Genomic DNA, 14,697 nt, shown 5'->3' with positions numbered 1-14,697 from the left:
TTTGGCTTCATAAAACATGGAACTTTACCTTACTATGAAATAAAAGGACGTTAAGGTATTTTAAAACTATATGTAGTATAATATGATATATTATTTAACATGGAAATTTTAAAGTATGTTATTATTTCAATGGAAAAATCACAAAGAAAATTTTTATCTATTCTGTCCCAGCTATTTGCAATAAGTAGCTCTCTACTGAAACACAAGTGCAGTGTTTTGATTGATATGTCAACATATAAAATTTAGAATGACAGAATGTGGTAGGATCTGGGTAAATTGTAAAACATTGCATGAACACAAAATTTGCACTTTAAATCTACATATCATTTGACATTATACACATAGTATATTTTGATGCACATAACGAGGAAACCTAATATTTATAACTTATATTGATAACAAAATGTATTTCTACTATAAACAATTCTAATAAAATTATAGAAACAGTATTTTCAATGCCAATTTCCATATATGCAATGAATTTTAACATTTAATCTTAATGATTAGTTATAATGTTCCTTGCAAGTCTGTCTAGGTATATCAATGGAATCATAAATTCAAATATACACCTGAATTAAATTTGTATGAAATTCAGAAAAGTAGCAAAGGGAAAACAGATTGTTTTGATTTTTACTATATGGTAGATGCAAAGGTGATTAACAAAATATATACTAAAATTGCCCCTCATATTCTTATATTAAACATGAAATTCATAGTACCTTATTTCATACTGCTGATGCAAAGAAGTGCTAGCTGACAGGAGCTTGGTAAAGCTGTCTTCTGAGAGGTTCTGCCAGAACCTAACTAATACAGATGCAGATACTTACAGCCAACTATTGGACGGAGCCTGGGGACCCCAGTGGAAAGGTTAGGGGAAGGACTGATGGAGCTCAAGGAGATTGCAACCCTATAGGAAGAACAACAATATCAAGTAATGGGAACCCCAGAGTTCCCAGGGATTAAACCACCAACCAAAGAGTACACATGTTTGGGTCCATGGATTCCACTACGTATGTGTCAGAGGATGACCTTATCAGGTATCAGTGGGAGGGGAGGCCCTTGGTCCTGTGGAGGCTTGATGCCCAGTGTAGGGGGATGTTAGAGGGGTGAAGCAGGAGTGAGTGGGTGGATGGGGGACTAATAACCAGGAGAAGTAGACAGAGTAAAATGTTATGACTTCCAAGTATGAAAAACAAAACAGTTTGCTTAATTTCACATTAAGCAATTAATTTCACATTAATTAAAAAAATAATATTCCAAATGTTAGATTAGGTTTTGGCCATACAATCTAGATACAGCTGTACCTACTAAATTTGTAGGACTTCTTTTTTTTTTTTTTTAAATATTTTTATTACATAATTTCCTCAATTACATTTCCAATACTATCCCAAAAGTCCCCCATAGCGCCCCCCACTTCCCTACCCACCCATTCCCATTCTTTTGGCCCTGGCATTCCCCTATATTGGGGCATATAAAGTTTGCAAGTCCAATGGGCCTCTCTTTCCATTGATGGCCGACTATGCCATCTTTCGATACATATGCAGCTAGAGACAAGAGCTCCAGGGTTCCGGTTAGTACATCATGTTGTTCCAACAATAGGGTTGCAGATCCCTTTAGCTCCTTGGGTACTTTCTCTAGCTTCTCCATTGGGAGCCCTGTGATACATCCAATAGCTGACTGTGAACATCCACTCCTGTGTTTGCTAGGCCCCGGCATCGTCTCACAAGAGACAGCTATATTTGGGTCCTTTCAGCAAGATCTTGCTAGTGTATGCAATGGTGTCAGCGTTTAGAAGCTGATTATGGGACGGATCCCTGGATACAGCAGTCTCTAAATGGTCCATCCTTTCATCACAGCTACGAACTTTGTCTCTGTAGCTCCTACCCTGGGTGTTTTGTTCCCAATTCTAAGAAGGTGCACAGTGTCCACACTTTGGTCTTCATTCTTCTTGAGTTTCATGCGTTTAGCAAATTGTATCTTATATCTTGGGTATCCTAAGTTTTGGGCTAATATCCACTTATCAATGAATACATATTGTGTGAGTTCTTTTGTGATTGTGTTACTTCACTCAAGATGATGCCCTCCAGGTCCATCCATTTGGCTAGGAATTTCATAAATTCATTCTTTTTAATAGCTGAGTAGTACTCCATTGTGTAAATGTACCATAATTTCTGTATCCATTCCTCTGTTGAGGGACATCTGGGTTCTTTCCAACTTCTGGCTATTATAAATAGGGCTGCTATGAACATAGTGGAGCATGTGTCCTTTTTACCGGTTGGGACATCTTCTGGATATATGCCCAGGAGAGGTATTGCTGGATCCTCCGGTAGTACTATGTCCAATTTTCTGAGGAACCGCCAGACTGATTTCCAGAGTGGTTGTACAAGCTTGCAATCCCACCAACAATGGAGGAGTGTTCCTCTTTCTCCACATCCTCGCCAGCATCTGCTGTCACCTGAATTTTTGATCTTAGCCATTCTGACTGGTGTGAGGTGGAATCTCAGGGTTGTTTTGATTTGCATTTCCCTGATGATTAAGGATGTTGAACATTTTTTCAGGTGCTTCTCTGCCATTCGGTATTCCTCAGGTGAGAATTCTTTGTTCAGTTCTGAGCCCCATTTTTTAATGGGGTTATTTGACTTTCTGGAGTCCACCTTCTTGAGTTCTTTATATATATTGGATATTAGTCCCTTATCTGATTTAGGATAGGTGAAGATCCTTTCCCAATCTGTTGGTGGTTTTTTTGTCTTATTGATGGTGTCTTTAGCCTTGCAGAAGCTTTGTAGTTTCATGAGGTCCCACTTGTCAATTCTCGATCTTACAGCACAAGCCATTACTGTTCTATTCAGGAATTTTTCCCCTGTGCCCATATCTTCAAGGCTTTTCCCCACTTTCTCCTCTATAAGTTTCAGTGTCTCTGGTTTTATGTGAAGTTCCTTGATCCACTTAGACTTGACCTTAGTACAAGGAGATAGGAATGGATCGATTCGCATTCTTCTACATGTTAACAACCAGTTGTGCCAGCACCATTTGTTGAAAATGCTGTCTTTCTTCCACTGGATGTTTTTAGCTCCCTTGTCGAAGATCAAGTGACCATAGGTGTGTGGGTTCATTTCTGGGTCTTCAATTCTGTTCCATTGGTCTATTTGTCTGTCACTATACCAGTACCATGCAGTTTTTATCACAATTGCTCTGTAGTAGAGTTTTAGGTCCGGCATGGTGATTCCACCAGAGGTTCTTTTATCCTTAAGAAGAGTTTTTGCTATCCTAGGTTTTTTGTTATTCCAGATGAATTTGCAGATTGCACTTTCTAATTCGTTGAAGAATTGATTTGGAATTTTGATGGGGATTGCATTGAATCTGTAGATTGCTTTTGGCAAGATAGCCATTTTTACAATGTTGATCCTGCCAATCCATGAGCATGGGAGATCTTTCCATCTTCTGAGATCTTCTAGAATTTCTTTCTTCAGAGACTTGAAGTTTTTATTATACAGATCTTTCACTTCCTTAGTTAGAGTCACGCCAAGATATTTTATATTATTTGTGACTATTGAGAAGGGTGTTGTTTCCCTAATTTCTTTCTCAGCCTGTTTATTCTTTGTGTAGAGAAAGGCCATTGATTTGTTTGAGTTAATTTTATATCCAGCTACTTCACCGAAGCTGTTTATCAGGCTTAGGAGTTCTCTGGTGGAATTTTTAGGGTCACTTATATATACTATCATATCATCTGCAAAAAGTGATATTTTGACTTCATCTTTTCCAATTTGTATCCCTTTGATCTCCTTTTGTTGTCGAATTGCTCTGGCTAGGACTTCAAGTACAATGTTGAATAGGTATGGAGAAAGTGGACAGCCTTGTCTAGTCCCTGATTTTAGAGGGATTGCTTCAAGCTTCTCACCATTTACTTTGATGTTGGCTACTGGTTTGCTGTAGATTGCTTTTATCATGTTTAGGTATGGGCCTTGAATTCCTGATCTTTCCAAGACTTTTATCATGAATGGGTGTTGGATCTTGTCAAATGCTTTTTCCGCATCTAAGGAGATGACCATGTGGTTTTTGTCTTTGAGTTTGTTTATATACTGTATTACGTTGATGGATTTCCGTATATTGAACCATCCCTGCATCCCTGGGATGAAACCTACTTGGTCAGGATGGATGATTGTTTTGATGTGTTCTTGGATTCGGTTAGCAAGAACTTTATTGAGGATTTTTGCATCAATATTCATAAGGGATATCGGTCTGAAGTTTTCTATCTTTGTTGGGTCTTTTTGTGGTTTAGGTATCAGAGTAATTGTGGCTTCATAGAATGAGTTGGGTAGAGTACCTTCTGTTTCTATTTTGTGGAATAGTTTGTGAAGAACTGGGATTAGATCTTCTTTGAAGGTCTGATAGAACTCTGCACTAAACCCATCTGGTCCTGGGCTTTTTTTAGTTGGGAGACTATTAATGACTGCTTCTATTTCTTTGGGGGATATAGGGATGTTTAGATCATTAACCTGATCTTGATTCAACTTTGGTACCTGGTATCTGTCTAGGAACTTCTCCATTTCATCCAGGTTCTCCAGTTTTGTTGAGTATAGCCTTTGGTAGAAGGATCTGATGGTGTTTTGGATGTCTTCAGGATCTGTTGTTATGTCTCCTTTTTCATTTCTGATTTTGTTAATTAGGATGCTTTCCCTGTGCCCTCTAGTGAGTCTGGCTAAGGGTTTATCTATCTTGTTGATTTTCTCAAAGAACCAGCTCCTTGATTGGTTGATTCTTTGAATAGTTTTTCTTGTTTCCATTTGGTTGATTTCACCCCTGAGTTTGATTATTTCCTGCCGTCTACTCCTCTTGGGTGAATTTGCTTCCTTTTGTTCTAGTGCTTTTAGGTGTGTTGTCAAGCTGCTAATGTGTGCTCTCTCTAGTTTCCTTTTGGAGGCACTCAGAGCTATGAGTTTTCCTCTTAAAAATGCTTTCATTGCGTCCCATAAGTTTGGGTATGTTGTGGCTTCATTTTCATTGAACTCTAAAAAGTCCTTAATTTCTTTCTTTATTCCTTCCTTGACCAAGGTATCATTGAGAAGAGTGTTGTTCAGTTTCCACGTGAAGGTTGGCTTTCTATTATTTATTTTGTTATTGAAGATCAGCCTTAGTCCATGGTGATCTGATAGGATGCATGGGACAATTTCAATATTTTTATATATGTTGAGGCCTGTTTTGTGACCAATTATGTGGTCAATTTTGGAGAAGGTACCATGAGGTGCTGAGAAGAAGGTATATCCTTTTGTTTTAGGATAGAATGTTCTGTAGTTATCTGCCAGATCCATTTGATTCATAATTTCTCTTAGTTTCACTGTGTCCCTGTTTAGTTTCTGTTTCCATGATCTGTCCATTGGTGAAAGTGGTGTGTTGAAGTCTCCCACTATTATTGTATGAGGTGCAATGTGTGTTTTGAGATTTACTAAAGTTTCTTTAATGAATGTGGCTGCCTTTGTATTTGGAGCATAGATATTCAGGATTGATAGTTCCTCTTGGAGGATTTTACCTTTGATGAGTATGAAGTGTCCCTCCCTGTCTTTTTTAATGACTTTGGGTTGGAAGTCAATCTTATCAGATATTAGAATGGCTACTCCAGCTTGTTTCTTCATGCCATTTGCTTGGAGAATTGTTTTCCAGCCTTTCATTCTGAGGTAGTGTCTATCCTTTTCTCTGAGATGAGTTTCCTGTAAGCAGCAAAATGTTGGGTCTTGTTTTTGTAGCCAGTTTGTTAGTCTATGTCTTTTTATCGGGGAGTTGAGTCCATTGATATTAAGAGATATTAAGGAAAAGAAATTGGTGTTTCCTGTTATTTTTGATGTTAAAGTTGGCATTTTGTTCTTGTGGCTGTCTTCTTTTAGGTTTGTTGAGGGATTACCTTCTTGTTGTTTCTAGGGCGTGGTTCCTGTCCTTGTATTGGTTTTTTTCTGTTATTATCCTTTGAAGGGCTGGATTCGTGGAGAGATAATGTGTGAATTTGGTTTTGTCATGGAATACTTTGGTTTCTCCATCTATGTTAATTGAGAGTTTGGCTGGGTATAGTAGCCTGGGCTGGAATTTGTGTTCTTTTAGTGTCTGTATAACATCTGTCCAGGATCTTCTGGCTTTCATAGTCTCTGGTGAAAAATCTGGTGTAATTCTGATAGGCTTGCCTTTATATGTTACTTGGCCTTTTTCTCTTACTGCTTTTAGTATTCTATCTTTATTTAGAGCATTTGTTGCTCTGATTATTATGTGTCGGGAGGTATTTCTTTTCTGATCCAGTCTATTTGGAGTTCTGTAGGCTTCTTGTATGTTCATGGGCATCTCTTTCTTTAGATTTGGGAAGTTTTCTTCAATAATTTTGTTGAAGATGTTTGCTGGTCCTTTGAGTTGATAATCTTCATTCTCATCCACTCCTATTATCCGTAGGTTTGGTCTTCTCATTATGTCCTGTATTTCTTGGATGTTTTGAGTTAGGATCTTTTTGCATTTTCCATTTTCCTTGATTGTTGTGCCGATGTTCTCTATGGAATCTTCTGCACCTGAGATTCTCTCTTCCATCTCTTGTATTCTGTTGCTGATGCTCGTATCTATGGTTCCAGATTTCTTTCCTAGGGTTTCTATCTCCAGTGTTGCCTCATTTTGGGTTTTCTTTATTGTGTCTACTTCCCTTTTTAGGTCTAGTATGGTTTTGTTCATTTCCATCATCTGTTTGGATGTGTTTTCCTGTTTTTCTGTAAGGACTTCTACCTGTTTGATTATGTTATCATGTTTTTCTTTAAGGATTTGTAACTCTTTAGCAGTGTTCTCCTGCAATTCTTTAAGGGATTTTTGTGCTTCCTCTTTATTGTCTTCTTCCTTTTTAGCAGTGTTCTCCTGCATTTCTTTAAGTGTGTTATTAACGTCCTTCTTGAAGTCCTCTATCATCATCAGGAGATATGCTTTTAAATCCGTGTCTAGCTTTTCCGGTGTGTTGGGGTGCCCTGGACTGGGTGAAGAGGGGGTGCTGGGTTCTGATGATGGTGAGTGGTCTTGGTTTCTGTTAGTAAGATTATTACGTTTACCTTTCGCCATCTGGTAATCTCTGGGGTTAGTTGTTATCGTTGTAACTATTTAAAGATTGGAGCAGAAGCTGTGTTCCACTCACCAGCAGTCTCTAAATCCTGCGGCGGGGGTCGTGGGTAGCTGACGGTACCCCGGTGCTGGTCCAGCCAGAAGAGGCCTGTGGTCCTACTCAGGCCGTTTTTCTGCTTCCCTAACTAATGCAGTCTCAGGTCCTGCGCAATTGGATTGGAGCAGAAGCTGTGCTCCACTCACCAGAAGTCTTAAGATCCTGTGGCGGGTGTTGTGGGCAGTTGGCGAGTGTCAGCAGACCCTGCGCCCCAGCTGCTCAGGTGCTTTTCTGACCGGAAGAGGGTTGTGGCCCTATGTGGGCCGGATTTCTCTCTCCCCAACCAGAGCAGTCTCAGGTCCCGCGTGATTGGACTGGAGCAGAAGCTGTGTTCCACTCACCAGCAGTCCCAAAATCCTGCGGCGGGGGTCGTGGGTAGCTGGCGGGTGTCAGGCAACCCTGCGCTCCCGCTACCCCGGCGCTGATCCAGCCGGATGAGGCCTGTGGTCCTACTCAGGCCGGTTTCTGCTTCCCTAACTAATGCAGTCTCAGGTCCCGCGCAATTGGATTGGAGCAGAAGCTGTGCTCCACTCACCAGAAGTCTTAAGATCCTGTGGCGGGTGTTGTGGGCAGTTGGCGAGTGTCAGCAGACCCTGCGCCCCAGCTGCTCAGGTGCTTTTCTGACCGGAAGAGGGTTGTGGCCCTATGTGGGCCGGATTTCTCTCTCCCCAACCAGAGCAGTCTCAGGTCCCGCGTGATTGGACTGGAGCAGAAGCTGTGTTCCACTCACCAGCAGTCCCAAAATCCTGCGGCGGGGGTCGTGGGTAGCTGGCGGGTGTCAGGCAACCCTGCGCTCCCACTACCCTGGCGCTGATCCGCCGGGTGAGGCCTGTGGCCCTACTCAGGCCGGTTTCTGCTTCCCTAACTAATGCAGTCTCAGGTCCCGCGCAATTGGATTGGAGCAGAAGCTGTGTTCCACTCACCAGCAGTCCCAAAATCCTGTGGCGGGGGTCGTGGGTAGCTGGCGGGTGTCAGGCAACCCTGCACTCCCGCTACCCTGGCGCTGATCCGGCCGGGTGAGGCCTGTGGCCCTACTCAGGCCAGTTTCTGCTTCCCTAACTAATGCAGTCTCAGGTCCTGCGCAATTGGATTCTGTAGGACTTCTACTTGTATTCACTGACCCAAATTATCTCAGGAAAATCAAAACATCTTCTACCATCCTCCTTCTATGGTCTTGGAACTTCATAGGGTGCCTTTGATAATTTGTAGTATAGTAAAACTATTACACATATAAATGAAGACATTGTCTATATCTCCTTTTGCTCTTGTAATGATACTGTTGTAATTTGTGTTATGAATGTGCCATAGGCACTAATATTGTGCACTACTACAGTCAGCTTAGTTAATTTTGCTTTCATACAACTCCATATGCTTGTACACATATGTCAAAATTTTTACACATTTTTGTAAAATTATTCTTAATGGATTTTAATGAAATGCTTGGTCTTAAGTCTGAATTTATTTTTATATGATATGCTGAACTTTGACCTAAAACCAAATAACTCATTTTACTAATGTGTTTTCCTTTAGTCTAATGAATACCATTAAAACATGTTCTACAAACCAGTATTTAAATAATAACAGATATGGGAAATATTGTACCTAATTGAGGAGTTAAATAGTGCTCTTGTTTAATTATATAACAGCTACAATGCAAGGAAAATTGATCCCTGGTATCCTAATCAAGCAATTTTCATGTTTTCATGATTATAAATAAAACCAGTTCCTATGCTACTCCTTGTATGAGCCACTCCCAGCCACACTGTTTATTGTACCTCACTATCAGTTCACACAGTGTTTCATTATATAACTGAGTCCTTTTCCTTCTAAATATCTTTGCTGTAGATTAAAAGAACTCTTCCTTATTTTGCAGCCTTGAAATATGAAGCTGAAGAAACCAGAGTGAAGCAATAAATCCATTATTCAAATATGTACGAGGTAGCTGAAATGCTTTGACCAAATTCAAATAGACACTGAGAATAATAAATCACATACCCCATCTTTCAGTTCAGAGTCCCTTCTGCTTGGTTTATTTACCATCTTTCACCATAATTTTGAGTTTCCTGTCTAAAGTTTGGCTTCAGTCTTTCGCTTCCACTCTCCCTGCATAGTAGCCCTTCTGACTGAAGCTGTGTTATTATACAAGCATCACTTACCCCTGCCTTCTGAGAAATGCATAATGGTGGTTTCCTCATTGAGAAAAATCATATACTCACCTGGACGTCATAGCCTGTTGCAAACAAATCTGTTTAGGGCAGACACTATATACATGCCCCAGCATTGGCTGAAAAGTAATGATATTACATCATGACTGCAGATGAAATTGCCATCTTGTGCTACAGCTAATTTCATTCTTTCTTGACTATGTACCATAATGAACATTTGACATGTTTTTTCCATAATACCAAGAACTAGTTTTACTTTTAAGTTAGATGTGTATAGGTATTAGATTTAAAAATTAGGAGTATATTTGATTTAGGATATACAGTTACCATGAGTCTTATAGTATATATGGAAACCTAGACCTTCATCTGCCCATCTCACACACACACACACACACACACACACACACAAACACACAAACACTACACCTAGAAACATGTTGACAATGTACATCCCTCCCTATATCTGGTTACATGTATACCTACTATTAAACATGTACCAGTTTCTATTCAAACATGTCCTAAAACGCATAAGGAGAAACTGAGACAGCCTGAACTTAGTTTGAGTGCATAGGGCAAAAATGTTTCCACAAGTGAACTTCAAGGGGAAATTCCTTCTTTTCCATCCAATTTTTGTAAATAACTGAGTATGCATATGTTTAAAATCCAGCACATCAGGGGAAGAAACATCAATGTAATCCAAATCTGTCAATCCAATCAAAATAGAGAACCTAAACAACTCAGCACCTTCTCTTGGATCCATAAAATGGCTATGTCATACAATAACTGGGTCAGTTGAGTCCTCGTACTTATGTGATCCACTGTCACTCTGGACAGCTTTCTTCTTGATCTGTACTATGGCTTTGCTTTGGGATAAGTTTCCCTTGCTACTTTTCAGCCTGCCTGTGCCTTTATTTCAATGCTTTGAAAAAGAGACTGATAACCTTGAAACATTCAGCAAAGTCTCTTGCTGCTGATAACAGTTAGGGGCATTTTACCATAATGTAGTAAAAGAGAGAGTTAAAATCCATTTCCATTACCAGAGACAAATGAAATGGAACACAGCAGTCACAGACTTTGCTGGTGACTGGGGCCAACTTGTGTTAGTTCATTCTTTATTTCTTTGCTTATTATTTGCTTATTTATTTAATTTATTTTACAAATTTTATACTTGAACACTGTCTACATCATTTCCCCCCTACCTCTCCTATCTTCAATATTTCCCTTTTCCTCCCAAATCAATATTCTTCTCTAATTATAATTAATGGAGTGGCGGGATTTTGTGTGTGTGTGTGTGTGTGTACTGAGTGTATCCAGAGCTGGCCATTCTAGATTGGACAATCTATATGAGAGCTCTTCCTTGCAGGCATCTGTTTGTCTCTGAAGTCACTGACCTCCTGTACCTTTTCAAGCTTCCATACCTTCACTGGCATTATGCTGATCATACCGAAGCAAATATGTAGCTGAGAGCACCTGGGTGTGTTTTGTCATAACTGTTGTGTCTGAGGGACACCTTAATCCACTGGCATACTGTTCTACTAGCACCTACAATTTTACCATTGCCCATTCATGTTTTCTCCGGAGTATTAATTTTTGGGATTGTATTACAGATGTGTTGGTTGAGGTTGGACACCACAGAGACACTATTTTTTTCTGCAATTTAGTTATTTGTGCATTTCTGTGATAGGCTTCATCTGTTGTCAAAAGAATATTCTTTACTAGAGGGTGTTCTCATTATCTTTTATTCTTTTCGGTACAGTAAGTTATCTATCCTGTTAGCTTCCCAATCAGGTATATAATCATACTATGAGACAAACTGCATTGCTTCTTTTCTTTTGAAAGCCTTAGTTCTTTTACCTGGGATATTTGTAAGATTCAGTCTAAAAACTACCAACATACTTCTGAAGTACTAGGCCAATGGTATATATCAGCTAACAGAGAAAATGGAGATATCTAAGATAGTAAATGTACTATAAATTTGTAAAAAAATAAATCTGATTTTGACTATTACTAAATAATCCAGTTCCATTTGAATACAGAATTTCATGTTATTCCTCACTATTAACTTCACACCAGTGTCTTTTTCATTATGAATTTCTTTCTCACATACTAAGCATCTTAATGTTTCATAGGAAATGCCAGGCTTGTACACATGCATTCATTTGATATTATATGACTGTGCATATTTACCTTTCACTGGCCATCTGCATACTATACAAGGTAAATGTAACATAATTTGAATATTTGGTAGTAAAAATTTTAGTGAATTTTTACAACTGTAAATACTATTATAACAGGCTATAGAATAATTTTAATAACAACAACAATAATACTGTAATGTTAATTTAATTTTTTGTTCATAAACAGATTATATTCTCAATCTTAGCTACTGTATCACATTGTATTATTTATACTTTAAATGTCTTAGGAGAAACATTTGGAAATGCATTTATATTTGGTTAAATCTCCTCACCAAATTGCCACAAAGATTACTTGCTCCTCCTCTCCTTGGCTTGTGTTATTGGTTTATAACCATTATTTCAATTTCTTACTTTGACACACTTTTTTTCTTTCATACAATTGGAACATTAAATCATGTTTTTAGAGCTTACTATCTCAAATAATGTTGCAAAATTATACACTTTAATCAAGATTCTGAGATGTCAATACACTATGAGGTGCGACTTTTGATCCAATAAAGCACGTCTCTCTGGGCATGCTCTGTGTATAATATCAATATATTTCCAGCAAAACAATCTAGCTAAGTGGCTTCTTCCACAGCTTTAAGGTAAATGTTGAAGTTTATTTTTATTCAACTCTCTCATCAAATGAAAAAGTATAGATGAGTAAAAACAAAAACCACTGTAAAAATAGGAATTTCATTTTTCTTTTCTCTTTTCTTTTCTTTTTTTCTCTTCTTTTCTTTTATTTTCTTCTTTTCTTTTATTAGATATTTTCCTTATATACATTTCAAATAGTATCCTCTTTCCTGGTCTCCCCCAGAAAACCCCCTCCTCTTATCCCTTTCCCACTGCCCCTGCTCAACAACCTACCAACTCCCACTTTCTGGCCTTGGCATTCACCTATACATAGAGCCTTCACATGACCAAGGGACTCTCCTTCCATTGATAACCAACTAGACCATCCTCTGCTGCATATGTAGCTAGAGCTATGAGTCTTACTATGTATAATCTTTGGTTGGTGGTTTAGTCCCTGAGAGCTTTGGAGGTACTGGTTAGTTCATATTGTTGTTCCTCCTATGGAGCTGTAAACCCCTTCAACTCCTTGGGTCCTTTCTCTAATTTCTTCATTGGGGACCCTGTGCTCAGTCCATGGATGACTGTGAGCATCCATTTCTGTATTTGTCAGGTACTGACAGAGCCTCTCGGGACAGCTATATCAGGCTCCTGACAGCAAGCACTTGATGGCATCCACAATTGTGTTTGGGTTTGGTGATTGTATATGGGATGGATCCTCAGGTGGGGCAGTCTCTGGCTGGTAATTCCTTCAGTCTCTGCTCCACACTCTGTCTTTGTAACTCCTTCCATGGGTATTTTGTTCCCCCTTTTAGGAAGGATCGAAGTGTCCACACTTTGGTCTTCCTTCCTGAGTTTTATGTAGTTTGCGAATTGTATCTTCGGTATTCTGAGCTTCTGGGCCAATATCCACTTATCAGTGAGTGCATATCATGTGTGTCCTTTGTGAATGGGTTACCTCACTCAGGATGATATTTACCAGATCCATCCATTTGCCTAAGAATCTCATACATTCATTGGTTTTTGTAGCTGAGTAGTAATCCTTTGTGTAAATGTACCACATTTTTTGTGTCCATTCCTCTGTTCAGGGACTTCTCATTTCTTTCCAGCTTCTTGCTATTATATATAAGACTGCTATGAACATAGTGGTGCATATGTCCTTATTACATGTTGGAGAATCTTCTGGCAATATGCTCAGGAGTGGTATTGCTGGGTCCTCTTGTAGAACTATATCCAATCTTTTGAGGAACCGCCAAATTGATTTCGAGTGTGTTTTTACCAGCTTGCAATCCCACCAGCAATGGAGGAGTGTTCATCTTTCTCCACATCCTCAATAGCATCTGCTGTCACCTACGGATTTGATCTTAGCCATTCTGACTGGTATGAGGTAGAATCTTATGGTTGTTTTGATTTGCATCTCTGATGAGTAACGATGTCGAACATTTTCTTTAGGTGCTTCTCAGCCATTCAGTATTCCTCAGTTGACAGTTTTTGTTTAGTGCTGTAACCCATTTTTTTCAAGTGAATGATTCTTCTGTAACCGGAAACTATCAGTCAACACTGTAAGACATACAGGAAAATAGAAATAAACTAATTTAGGTTGTGAAAATGGGGGGAATTCTGCAAATACACATTCAAACAAAAAGTGTTGCTATAGGGATTGCCAATGACACAAAAGTCGTATTTTGTATTACGAGCATTTCCACATATAGTAATGTTTATTAACTGCATATTTCAATACAACATATGGGTTCCACATAGGACATTGAAAAGTGCCTAATCTAAATAAATTTATTTTTCTTTTTTCTTTTTTATTAGATATTTTCATTATTTACATTTCAAATGTTATCCCCTTTCCGAGTTTCCCCTCTGAAAATCCCCTAACCCCTCTCTCCCTCCCCCTTCTCCCCAGCCAACCCATTTTTCTGTAGTCTAACTTCTTGTGTTTTTTGTATATTTTGGATATGATCCCTCTAGCAGATTTAGAATTGGTAAAGATCTTTTCCCAATCTGTTTGTTGCCTCTTTGTCTTATAAACAGTGTCCTTTGCCTTACAGAAGCTTTGCAATTTTATAAGGTCTCATTTGTCGATTCTTTATCTCATAGCACAAGCCATTGGTGTTCTGTCCTATTGACAGTGTCCTATTGCTTACAGAAGCTTTTCAGTTTTGTGATGTCACATTCATCAATTGTTGGTTGCTAGGGACCAGCCCTGGATGTTCTTTCTTGTTTTGTTCCTCTTGAGGAGTGGATCTTAGAGCCTGAGCCATTAGTTTTCTGTCCAGGAAATGTTCTGCTGTGCCAATGTATTCCAGGCTATTGCCCATTTTCTCTTGTATTAGATTCACTGTATGTGATTTTATGTTGAGGTCCTTTATCCACCTGGACTTGAGCTTTGTACCAGGTGATAAATATAAAGCAATTTGCCTTCTATAAGCAGGCCTCCAGTTATATCAGCACCATTTATTGAAGATGCTTTCTTTTTTGATCACTGTATGATTTTGTCTTCATTGTCAAAGTTCAAGTGCCCATAGATATATGGGTTTATTTCTGAGTCTTGAATTATATTCCAATGATCAATCTGTTTGTCTCTGTACCAATACCATTC

This window comes from Mus caroli, unplaced genomic scaffold (genome assembly GCF_978045245.1).
Source record: "Mus caroli unplaced genomic scaffold, Mus_caroli_1 scaffold_7, whole genome shotgun sequence".
NCBI classification, from domain to species: Eukaryota; Metazoa; Chordata; class Mammalia; order Rodentia; family Muridae; genus Mus; species Mus caroli.
This window is presented reverse-complemented; position numbering follows the sequence as displayed.